General features: G+C 41.5%; 1 long non-coding RNA gene across 1 annotated transcript; it reads right to left on the minus strand.

Moving 5' to 3' along the window:
* Nucleotides 1-1,420: 1,420 nt before the first annotated feature.
* LOC121891021 lies at nt 1,421-4,745 on the minus strand. Its single transcript, XR_006094014.1, has 3 exons — nt 4,380-4,745; nt 3,277-3,399; nt 1,421-2,057 (listed from the first exon to the last, which is right to left on the minus strand). It is a non-coding gene; the product is annotated as an uncharacterized LOC121891021 (long non-coding RNA).
* Between the last annotated feature and the right edge of the window lie 7,565 nt (nt 4,746-12,310).

Consider the following 12,310-nt stretch of genomic DNA (forward strand, 5'->3'; position numbering starts at 1 on the left):
CAGAATGCAGGCTTACTGGTGGTTCTTACAGTCTTTAAAAGTAGAATGGGAGGCAGAACCTTCAGCTATCAGGCTCCTCTCCTGTGGAACCATCCTCCACATTCGGTCCAGGAGCAGACACCCTCTCTACATTAAAGAGTAGGCTTAAAACTTTCCTTTTTGATAAAGCTTATAGTTACGGCCGGCCAGGCTCACCTTGGACCAGCCCTTAGTTATGCTGCTATAGGCCCAGACTGCCGGGGGGACTTCCATTGATGCACTGAGCTCCTCTCTCTCCTCCTCCTCTCCATCTGTATGCATACATATACCATTAATGCATCTTACTAACTTGACTTCTTCCCCGGAGTTTTTTGTGCTTTCGCATCCGCAGGAAACCCCATAAACCGTGCTGACACGGGGGTGTCCTTCTTCTGTCCTTCTCCAGCTGTTCCTGCTGTTGTTCCTGCTAGTCATGTATCTATTGTTGTTGTTGTTGCTGCTGCTGTTTGTCTGCTTGTCTGTGTCCCCATCCCCCCACCCTCTTCTCTCTCTCTCAACCCAACCGGTCAAAGCAGACGTAGAGTCGGGTTCTGCTTGAGGTTTCTTCCCGTTAAAGGGGAGTTTTTCCTTACTGCTGTCGCCAAGTGCTCGCTCATAGGGGAATTGTTGGGTCTCTCTCTCTGTAAATTAAAGAGTACGGTCTAAACCTGCTCCATGTGAAAAGTGCCCTGAGATGACTTTTGTTGTGATTTGGCGCTATATAAATAAAATTGAATTGAATTGAATTGAATTGTTTGCACTACATCTATTGTGTTATGCATTAATCCTGTGGTTCAGACTCTTCTGTTCAAATAGAGTTGTGCAGCACTACCATCAAGCTTGGCCAGCCCTGCTGTGGGAATCCCCTCCAAGTTGGCCCATTTTTGTTTGGCCAGCAAGGTAGCTGAAAGTAAACCTTGTTCTATTTATTTCTTTGTTTTGGCTCCACCTGCAGCCCCTTTACTCTGTTGCTCACCTCAGCTATTTAGCTAAACTGTGTATTTTTGTATTTGTTGCCAAAGTTTGTGAATCAAAAAATTTGCTTTAAAGAACAAAACAGTGATGCCTGATTACACCAGTCTTATGTTGCTTCCTTTAACCCTAGACTTATCTGGGTAACATAACATGCTGCAAGAAGCTGTATTTTTAAGGCTAGACTAGTGAACTAAGTGCAAGACACAGAGAAAGGAGGCAGTGGATAAGGATAAAAGACCGTTTATTGTAGGGCTGGTAACATGAGCTGGGGAATAAACTGGGCTGGGGGAAAAAGCTGGGGAGGAGCTGGGCTGGTAACTGGGAAACTGGGGCTACGACTTGGGCAGGAAGCCGGGCCAAGCAGGGCAGGGGGAAGGGGAAGGGGAAGGGGAAGGGGAAGGGGAAGGGGAAGGGGCAGAGGGAATGGGGAATGGGGAATGGGGAAACTAGATGCGTGACTGACTGCATAAACAGGGTCTATGATCTGGCGACATGGTGGAGTCTGAACAGGGTATTTATGGCAGGGCTAATCATGATGAGTGGCAGCTGGTTGCCTGACTCTCCAACACCTGTCTCCACTCCTGCAATCAGACACACACACTCACACAGACAAGGAGAGAGAGAGAGAGGCTGCAGGCTAGATGGAAGTGGAGGGCGTGACATGTATAATCCTTTTTTGTGGAGTTTCAGTCAGCAGCATCCAACCTGTAGCACACACTGTCATTAATGTTAGCTATAGTAGCTAGGAAGCTCATCCACTCATGGAAAAGTATCAGTTGTGGCAGAAACTGAAACACACTTAAATTGATTAAATTAATTAAAGTCCCCTGCCCCTAAAAAATGTGTTTTGCTTCTTGTTCCTTGATCCTTAAGCACAACAGGAGCACAAACTCTCAGAACACTCACTCATCACAGAATGCCCAACCAGGTGGGGCTCGAGGCAAAAGATGATGGAGAGGGTTTTGGAGTAGTGGCGGGCCATGTCAGATGTTGTCTCGGCAGACCGAAAAACACAGCATCTGCTTCCCTCCTGGCAGGACTTGGATGTACTTGAGTCTGTAAACCTAGCATTACACCCTTTGCATGAATTTATTGATGCTCTTTCTGGGGCAAGCTACATGAGTGTTTCATATGTGAAACCATATGTCCTATACAAACATATTTATAACATATCACCTGTCTTAAAAAGTATAGCATGGAGACATCGGCCCTGTTTACACGTGGCATTAACATACGTCTCCATATGCATCCTGAGTGACCACTTGTGATCGGATAATAAACATGTACATCATTACTGTTTGCAAAGACCAAATTTGTTCATTATTAACTGGCGGGAGGACCAGGGGTCCAACACGCTGACAGCATCGGTCAGGAAATATTTTTTTAGACAGACAAGCGAAAAACAAGTTATTTGCTGGTTTTGGTTTAATTTCTATTCCAATTGTCAATTTGAAGAGGAAAACCGGTTAGGGGAATGGGAAAAACAGGAGGTGGATAACATTTTTAATTCACATGAAAAACAAAATAACACATTTGTTTATCCTGTTAAACAAGTTGATGCCTAGTCTGAAAATAGAGGATGTGAGTTGAGTAGGTGGTCCTTCAATGTGGCCCAGGACACATTGTGTTTACACTACTGAAAGAATGTGGTCTGAGTAATCGAATCTCAATCTGTCCTGAATGCATCTTGGGTGCGTTTACACCTGTATTTAGAGCTGTCCGCTTGTGATTGGATCACCCGAGACGGATGTTAACACCAGGTGTAAACAGGGCCATCAAGGCGACATGAGACATGAAACCACGAGTCTCAGTGCTAACTGTGACAACATTAATAGATGTTTTACAGTAATAAAACCTGAATGCTTTTAAAAACATTGGTGTGAACCTGGTCACCTCAGTCTAGATATTGGAAAGCTAGAGTGAATTGTGGTATTATATAATATAGCCAAACAATATAAGACTAGCATCACATTGTGTAAGTGCCTGGGTAAGCTGAATGGTCACTGCACATGCCACAAAACTGCAACTGCCCTGATATGACCATGGATATGGGTATGACTCCAGCCAGGGACCTTTGTTTCCTGTTTGCCTCTTCACCACCCACTTGTCCAATTAGGAAAAACATTTTTTAAAGAATAATATGATGTAGCTTTACAAGCAATACTTGATGCCTTTTACATCTTCATCTTTGAAACAAATCAAATAATTAAGTAAAAAAAAACAAAACAGTAATGGTGCCAATTCTACAGATTTACGTTGATGGCAAGACCACATGATACTTACAACAAGAATGAAGTCATGAACCAAGTCATGTCGTCTGGCATCCTGTGATTGCCATTGCAACCACAGCCTCATGCACGCAGATATCATCAGCTGGTTCAAACACCGGTAAAACTCTAACACCAGCTACACACACACACACACACACACACACACACACAGAGAAATGAGCTGCGTTACAAAAAATGAAAGAAAAACTTTTCCCCTGAGACATAAACGTGCTCCAAACATGCTCAAAAAAAGAAGCTGCAGCTTGCTGTGAAGGTGCAGACACACAGACTGCGGTGAGGACGTATCTGGATGCACCGGACCATTGAACATTCTAGTGGGTGGGTGACGTGGGAGTTGGGCGGTGCTTGGTTTTTGTTCTGCTGTGTTCAACATGGCAGCCAAGTTACAAACTTTCTCATTTTATTGCTAAACAGTACACTTAAGTATGTTTCTGAAAATATACTTTCTGAGGCATGAAATAGGCAATAAAGTCACAGAATCTTGATTCATATTTGATCAGCACTACTTAGTTTGATCTGAGTTTCATGAGCCGTCCACATTGCGCTAGTCAGATGTCATTAGCATAAAGTTGAAGTCGAGTCGTGATTATGCAAATTCAGATATGGCAGTTGGTCCGTCAACTGGCTGTGCCATATCCATCGTGCACCATGCAGTCAGATCTCCTGCTCTTTCTGAATAGGATCCGTCGACTTAACATCCCTCAATGGATTTGGTGCGTCTGCACCTTGAGAGTCTCCGGTAAACTGAAGCTGTATAAGGAGCTGCCGCCAACCTTCCTCACTCGGTAAACAAACAGGTTCAAGCGGTGCAGACCTTTTAAAAACAGGGCCACAAACAATACGCACTGCCTGCCTGCCTGCTTGTCTGTCTGTGCCCCATTCAAATGGACCAACTTCACACTACAATCCCAGCTAGAGCCTCAGAAATCTACTTTAACACCGCTGCTCAGGACGATGTGCTAGCTAGGCTAACACTGACAAGCTAACATTGGCGCTAGCATTAGCTGCTAACGGAAATCTAGCTTCTTCAGCTAAACGTTATCTTGCAACTGATTAGCCCGACTAAACTTCAGTCAAACACGCATTTATAATTACCTAATAATTACCCAGTTCAACATGTGTCTGTGTCTCTGTTGCTCTCGGTTTCGATCTTCGATCTTCTTTTTAATGGCCACTGGCTGGAGCATTATCGCCACAAATTGTTATGTTACATTGTTCTTATATCCTTGTTAACAGTTCTGAGCTATTTGTGTTTCAAGGTCCATGTGTTTAATCCCTTCATGTTCCAGTTGTTCCTTAATAACTGTCTTTCATTTGCATATTAAGGACAGAGAGGAATGACAGAATCCACAGTCTCCATTTGATTGCAGACATCACATGTTCCACTTGGATGCTTCTCAATGAGGTGTAGAGTTGAATTGAACTTAGTGTGCCTGTCTAATCCTACTAATCAGGCATTCTTCTTTCCTACTTTTCCCCAGTGACCTTCCCTCTCCAACTTCTTGCTGGATCTGATACAAATGCCCTCCTTTAGTATCTTTATCCCTTAACCTCTGCTACTGCATATTAATTTGGTCTATATGAAATCATTGGTTTCTGCCTCACTTATTGGTATTGCCAACTCTATTTGATTTGCTTTTAATCCATTTTTGGCCATAAGGTGTACTGTTTCATTTCCTTGGACACCTACATGAGCTGGTACCCATAACTGTAAATCAATTTCTTGCCTAATATATTCATTATATTCTATATAATGATTACAAAATCTCATAGAGAATGTCTGCATCTTAAAGAGGTATGTTTGAAATTAGCCAGGGCTGCACTTGAATCTGAACATAGTATTCGCAGAGGTTTGATTTCCTCTATCCACAGTAGAGCGAATAAAATTGGTATCATTTAAACTGCATTTACTGATATATGGTCAGCTGTTCTCTTGGTCACCTTAACTTTCAACTCTGGGACATAAAATGCACTTTTTTTCACTTTTTTCCATTCTCTGGATTTTTGGACCCATCAGTAAATATTTGTACATAATGCCCATACCTCTCGTAGTATAGTGTTTACATCATAGACTGTATAAAAATAATGGATGTAGCCACTGTGATGTCACCCATTGGTTTGTATATGTTTTGAAGCCTTGAGTTTGGCATTTTGACCATCACCATCTTGGATTTTTGGAGCCAGACGTGATGAGAGGTGGCCATATTTGGATGAGAGGGTGGCGCTGACCCTAATGCTAGCTGCTAATGTTGTGGGAAATCTTCAGATGGGCCATGGATCTTCAGGTCACCCACAACTTAGGAATTAATTCACCATTCATTATGAAAAATACTCAAAAGAATACACTGGAAACTATAATGTGTTACCTAAACATGTTGAGGTAACAGATTATAGAACAGAATAGAGTGGTTCTGGTGTATTGGAGTATATTATATTAAATGGTGTTCTTAATATTTTGTCCACCCTATTAACATATATCAGGGGGCCAAAACATTAGGAAATTTTTTCAATATAATGCCCTGTAGTACACCACCACCCACTACGACCTCAATAATGAATATAAACTAGAATTATCACCTTTCTCACAATGTCAACAAAAACTTAAAATGTATAAGCTTCATAAAAGTAGAATTTATGGCAGAGCTGTTGTATTGGAATGTATTAGATTGCACAGGTGTACATAATGAAGTGGCCAGTAAGTGTATGTTAGGGTCCTAATCTGCTGAGGAAAACCTCCCAGCATCCCAGCCTGCCAGGCCCCTATTACAGCCCCATGGATGTGTGGGTGTGTTTGGGGAATAAATTGGCTATCCCTCCAGCAGACTGACAGGTATCTCTCTCCTCAATGACATGGCCCAATGGGTCAAATCAGTCAAGCAGCTCTGCCAGCTTTTAAATTGCAATGGCCGCTGTCCTCAGTGTTTAGTGTGAGGGGACAATCAGCTTCAGAAACACTGGGGAAAACATCAAGTTGCACTGGGCTCGAGTGGAGCATATTCTACTGTGTTTGCATTGAAGAGAGTCATTATTGTGAGACTGTGTCGCTTTTGCTGTGAACCGTCTGCCTGTTATCAGTTTGAGAGGTTGGAAAAGCAATTAATGATAGACTCCCAGGATGAGGGTTTAAGAGGACCAAGCAAATTGATTATGTGCATAATGTAATTTAATGTAATGTAGCTTAAGTGATTGCTGTCTGGAGAGTCGGAGGATGGAGTGGAAGCTGTCATCTAGAAGGCAACAGAAGCCCAGCAGAAGCTACCAGTAGAGCTGGTAATTAACACATACTTTATAGGTTCAGAAACAGACACGAATGAACACAGAACCAACTGAATCACACATGAGCTGATTTCCATATACAGTATATTTACTGGTGAACTTCATTTCATGCTGGTTAGCTAACTAACTGTGTTTGTTAATCCAAGAGCATATTTCCCAAAGGGGAAGGCATTGGACTTTGCCACGGGAGACCACTGTTCATTTCCTTTTTCCAACTATTTTTTAAAACCCATAACCATGATTGTCCCCTAACCTTAACCCTGTGGTTATTACTGTAGCCATGATGATGAAGGTTGCCTAACTTTAAGAAAGTAGTAAATTTAACCCACACCACATGTTTCTCTAACTAATGTGTCACAACTTAAAATGCAACTGTTACGTTATGGCAAGTTGGTTTACAATTCATCACGTTATCCCACTGAAAACATAGGTCCTCAGGTTCATCACAAAGTGATAATTTTAACCCAAACCATGATCTTTTTCTAAACCTAACCAAACGGTTTTTGTGCCTAAACTCAACCAGACCTTAACCACAGCACTGTCATGTCATAAAACATCATTATTTTCTAACAGTGATTTGTATCAGTTTTAGAAAGCACAGACAAATGATGGTGTCCTGCTGATTACTGCATATATGGGCGTCAGATTAGAAAACACTCCAATGTGTTGTTCTGGAGTCACATGGTCAAATGATGTATTTGGTCATTTAATTTGGAGGACTTGTTGACTCATAAGATTTCCCCAGTGGTGCTCACCATTCCAGGTGAGAGTTGGCATCTTTTTTCAGTGCAAATGTGAATTCCAACTTTCTGCAATATCTGTATAGCAGCTACAGTGTGGGTAATTATTAGGGAATGCTTGAGGTTATCAAAAATAAAGTATAGTTAAGGTATACTTAAAGTTAGGCAACTAAACACTTAAAGGTAGGGTCGGAAATTCTAATCCAATACATTTTTTGTCAAAATTAGCAAATATCTTCTCACAATCCAGTAGCTGCCCCTTCTTTGTGTGTACTGAAAAAAAATCCTGTGTTCATACACAACCCTGGTATAGTTCCAGCCAATCAGCAGCAAGGGGAGTTCATCCTCATCATCAGATTAGCTGTCTGTGTGAGGACATGTCTCCTGTCTCCAGCACCTGTTGAATGGGGGGGGTGGTGGCATTAATGGTGATGGCAGAGGTGACTCTACAGCTGACACCGCTCTAGATTCCACCATATGTCTCTTTTGGTCATTGCCTTGGCAATGCATGCCCATGAATTTGGGGGGTGGAGCTTCTGGAAGAGCATGAAGGGAGGGGTGTATTTGTTTGGGTATTTAGTTCAAAATATCAAGAATCTTTCCTCAGAATGTCTGACTCTACCTTTAAGGTTAGTTAGATAGTTATGTTTATGTTAAAAAAAAATAAAGATTCACTGCGGGTCTGTGATGGAATGCAAACTCTGATCTCCTGCATGGAAGTTGATGGAGCTACACTCCTATCCACCACCATGACATGCACACACTTACTTGTGTCCTTTATATAGGCACCCAGCTACATAAAGGACACAGTGCTTCCTACTTCCTTTTGTATGGTTATCCTCAGGTTTTGTTTGGTATGTTTTATGGTGCAAAATTTTAACAAATTCACTTACATACCAGGATGATGCATGGTATGTCCTGTAGTCTGTAGGCCTTTAGTCAGAGCTCATTGCAGTCATCTTTGTGAACCCATGGATTTATTACTATACTATACTTTATTACTATTATTATTACTGTGGCACAGTTTGGTTGGTTTGGGTTTGAATGTCTGATAGTTTTCCTTGCACAACATGATCCTGACAGTCAGTCCGTGTATAATTATTTGGTTTTTGGCACCTGGCAACACTGATAACCAGACCTACAAACCTACTGGTAAAATTTGCCATTGAATTAAAAATATGACCTGCATGAATTGTATAGCTCCAAAGAGTTTCTATTTTTTGTGGTGCTGGTGGACCAGAATGCTTTATTTACGTGTTAAAACTGTAGAAATTTTGTACTGGTAAGTGTCTTCCTCTACGCTCCACCAGGACAAATCACAGATGCACCTGTATAGATACAGAAGCCTGCTTCATAATAAGATTAGCTAGATACCAGTAATGCAAACTGAAGGAAGCCCTTTTGTTTTCGGTTGTTGTTTGACTAAGCTACAATGACATTGTCCTGTCCAGCTTCAGCTTTGTTTGTTCCAGCAACAGGTTCCTTGGTTCATTTTTTATAAGAGATGATTAATTTCTGAAGACACTGTAGACTCCAGGTAATGTACAATCCCACACACAAGCAGTGTCTTGACACATGCCAACTTTCCAAAACAGCAGTAGTTTTTAATTTAACTTTTTAACCACAGGTTCATGTGTGCATCATGGCTACTTTGCGTGTCCTGCGCTCCTTGGGAGCTTTGCTTGTGCACATCTTCAGAAAGTTGCAATTCAGCGCATGACTGGTGGGGGGCAGTATCACAAAGTCAGCAGCAGTGTCCGGTCAACAACAATGAAGATAAATTCATAGAGCTTGTCTGCAACTACACTCATGATGTCTCTATACCGGTGCTTGATGTCACTGTTACCGTGATATTAACATCAATAATATTGTAACCTCCTCGAGAGTCGCCAGTCTGTTGTGCAAAAGCAGAAGTTCAAGGAAGATATTCCAGTGTTGATGAGGAATGATTAGGCCCCAATCTGTCCCCTAGTGTATACAATTTTTAATCCTTCATGTATAAAAGTAGCACAAGTAGTACCATGTACTGTACAGCAAGTATGCAAGCAAGAATGTGAACAATGACGCTGGAATTGCAGCAGTTGTCTATGCATATGTGTTGCTAACAAGCAAGTGTATCAATTGTTTAAGACCAAATATAATTTGGACCTGGCCTGACGCGGTCAGGTCTTGGTTACTAGGAGAGGACTTCTAACATGCAGCCCTTTTTTCTGATGAAAATTGAATGCTGAATCATCTTATAACTGAAGGCAGTTGTGTGTTTTATCACCATTGTGGGTTTTAAGGTGATTGTTTGGCTCTTTAAAACCTGATCACACATTGAATTCAAGTACTCCTCTGAGGGAAGTGTTCTCAAATCATTCAGGTCGGACTGTAAATCAAACCTTTGCTATCAGTCCATCTTTTGCCTGAGTGATGAAGAGACCAGCAGAGTGACTCTTGCTGTGTGCATGAGGCTGTCTACTCTGAAATATGACATCTCTCTCCTCTGTTAGATATTTGGAACTTCATCATTCTGGTCTAGTTTAAAGTCCAGCAGCAGCAGCAGCAGCTTCCCACTGGACTGACAGTCTCTATTAGAATAAAATAATTAGAGCACCACAAGTAAAAGCTATACAAAATCACTCTTGTGTTTTTCTTTAATCTCCACTGAATGGTTACCCTGGAAACAGAAGAAAAAGCTATTTATTCAGCTGCTCATCCAAGGTCACATTATTTAAAACCATCCAGTTGTGTGCGTGTAGTGAGGTTAAGTATGTGTGTTCTTATGAATGCAGCTTAATGATGCTAATCACTCTGTTTATACCGTACTGTGTGCCAGCAGTACACTTACCATAAGCAATCATGTGCTGTGATTGGTATCTCATTCAATCTCTCAATCATACTCGCCGTGTGGAAAAAAAAAAGCTGCTCTTGGTGTCCCCCCCCCCCTCACTTCTTTCTTCATCTGTTCTCTGCTCTTGAGGAAGGAGGTCTCTGAGGAAATATCAGTTTGCTGAAGGAGGCCATGTTTTCAGTCCTGTGTGATACACGATGTGTCTGCTGTCATCTCCATCAGCTGTCAGCTGTTTGGCTGGCAGTTTAGACAGAAATGGGATGGGTTTGACAGGACATACTGAAAATAATAAAGCTGGGCCAGTTTTTCCACTATCCTGTTGAAAGACAAAGTATTGTTGACTGAACACAAACCAACTACTAATTCTCACAGAGCAGCACGGCGCTGGGCAGACACTGAGGGTATCGCCTCGATTTTAACCCTGAACTGACTAATACTAATAACAATAAATACAGCTGAGGCTGATAGCAATGCCATCAGGGTTAAGAAAAGACTGCAGTACACTGATTGATTTGCAGCTGTTAATAGTGCAAACAGACCAACATTTTGACACCACTCTGTCGTCATCAGAGTCAAATGAGGACAAAGACATAAGGCAAACACACACACTCATATATATATATATATAGTAACCTAGGACAGATGTAACTTTGTCATTGAGTAGAAGGTGGAACAAACAAACAAAAAACAAGAATACACTTGTATCTTAAATTTATATGAAATCAAGTAGAAAATGTGCATGTTCTGCAGCAATCATATATCATAAATTAGAGGGAGCATGACAAATTTAGGCCAAATTAATGTTATTAGTTTTGCAGATGTTTGGTCATAAACCAAAGTATTGGACAAATTCAAAATGTCATTACCAAATTTCATAGTAATCCATCCAGTAGTTGTTGAGATATTTTACTCAGAAACAAAAATGGTAGAAGAAGTCATAGGATCACCAACGTCAGTGGGCTTTATCCTCAGGGGAAGCTGAATGTTTTTTTTTTTAAATTTGATTGAAATGGTTTTTTGAAATACTTCAGTCTGGACAAAGAAGTGGACTAACTGATGGACGTTGCTATCCCTAGTGCCAAGATGCTATCATGACTAAAAAATCGTCAATAGTCTTTGCTGGTGTTAACATGCTGATGATTTAAAACTGCACATGACATGTTGTAACTTCACCATGATCTACTGCATCCTTACATGCTCTCACATCACGTCACCCCACCCACTCACTTTTTATCATTTCCACATTTTTTAAACAGCAAATTATAATAAGACATTATTTTTAAGTACTTTACAAAGCAAACTGAAGATTACATATTAAACTTTTATCCCTGTTGTCTACATACTTACATATACTATACACCAAACACTTTATTACGAACACCAGTGCAATCTAATGCAATCCAATACAACAGCTCTGCCATAAATTGTTTCAGACACACAGGAGGAGCCCAAACACAGGGCATGGAGAGGGATGTGTGGTAAGAAACAAGTTTTTATTGCAGAGGAGGATTTGGATGAAAGGCTGATGGCAGGGAATGTGGATCCGGTGACAGCAAGGTTGAATGAAGGTAATGGAGGAGTGCGGCTGGCGTAGCGGGAGGGAATGAGGGTCAGCTTTGCAGGCAGGGATATCTTGGAGGCCTGGAAGTTGTTGACAGGCAGGAAACACGTTAGTATGCAAGACACGAGGAAACTGAACTACTAGGAATGTAAAATGAGTTGGCCTTAAATTGTAGCTACCGCTGTGGTTCAAACAACAATCTAGTGAAGAGCCAGGGTAGATATACTGCAAGCTGATGAACTGATGAGAGGCAGGTGAGCGGACTGGGAGAGGTGATGTGCCAACTGCAGACAGGTGTGCAGGATGAGCAGAGGCGGGAGCCAGGAGAACAAGGAAGGGGAACCACGCCAACGCCAACACACACACAAACAAAACATAAACACAGAGGGAGACAGACAGGGCCCTGCTTCAGAAAGTTAGTGAAAACTCTGAGTTTGTTCACCCTGAGATGAGGGAAACACTGGATTTTCAGTTGCAGAAAGGGAGCTAACTTAAACTTGCTAAATCTTAAATCCTATCCTCGTTGGATATTAATTTGTTACTCAGGACTTTCTAAAGTTACCGCTTTTATGTGCATCAGTCATGTCTTTAAACAGCGTTTTTTGCCTTCACA

The sequence above is a fragment of the Thunnus maccoyii genome, chromosome 23 (assembly GCF_910596095.1).
Source record: "Thunnus maccoyii chromosome 23, fThuMac1.1, whole genome shotgun sequence".
NCBI lineage: Eukaryota > Metazoa > Chordata > Actinopteri > Scombriformes > Scombridae > Thunnus > Thunnus maccoyii.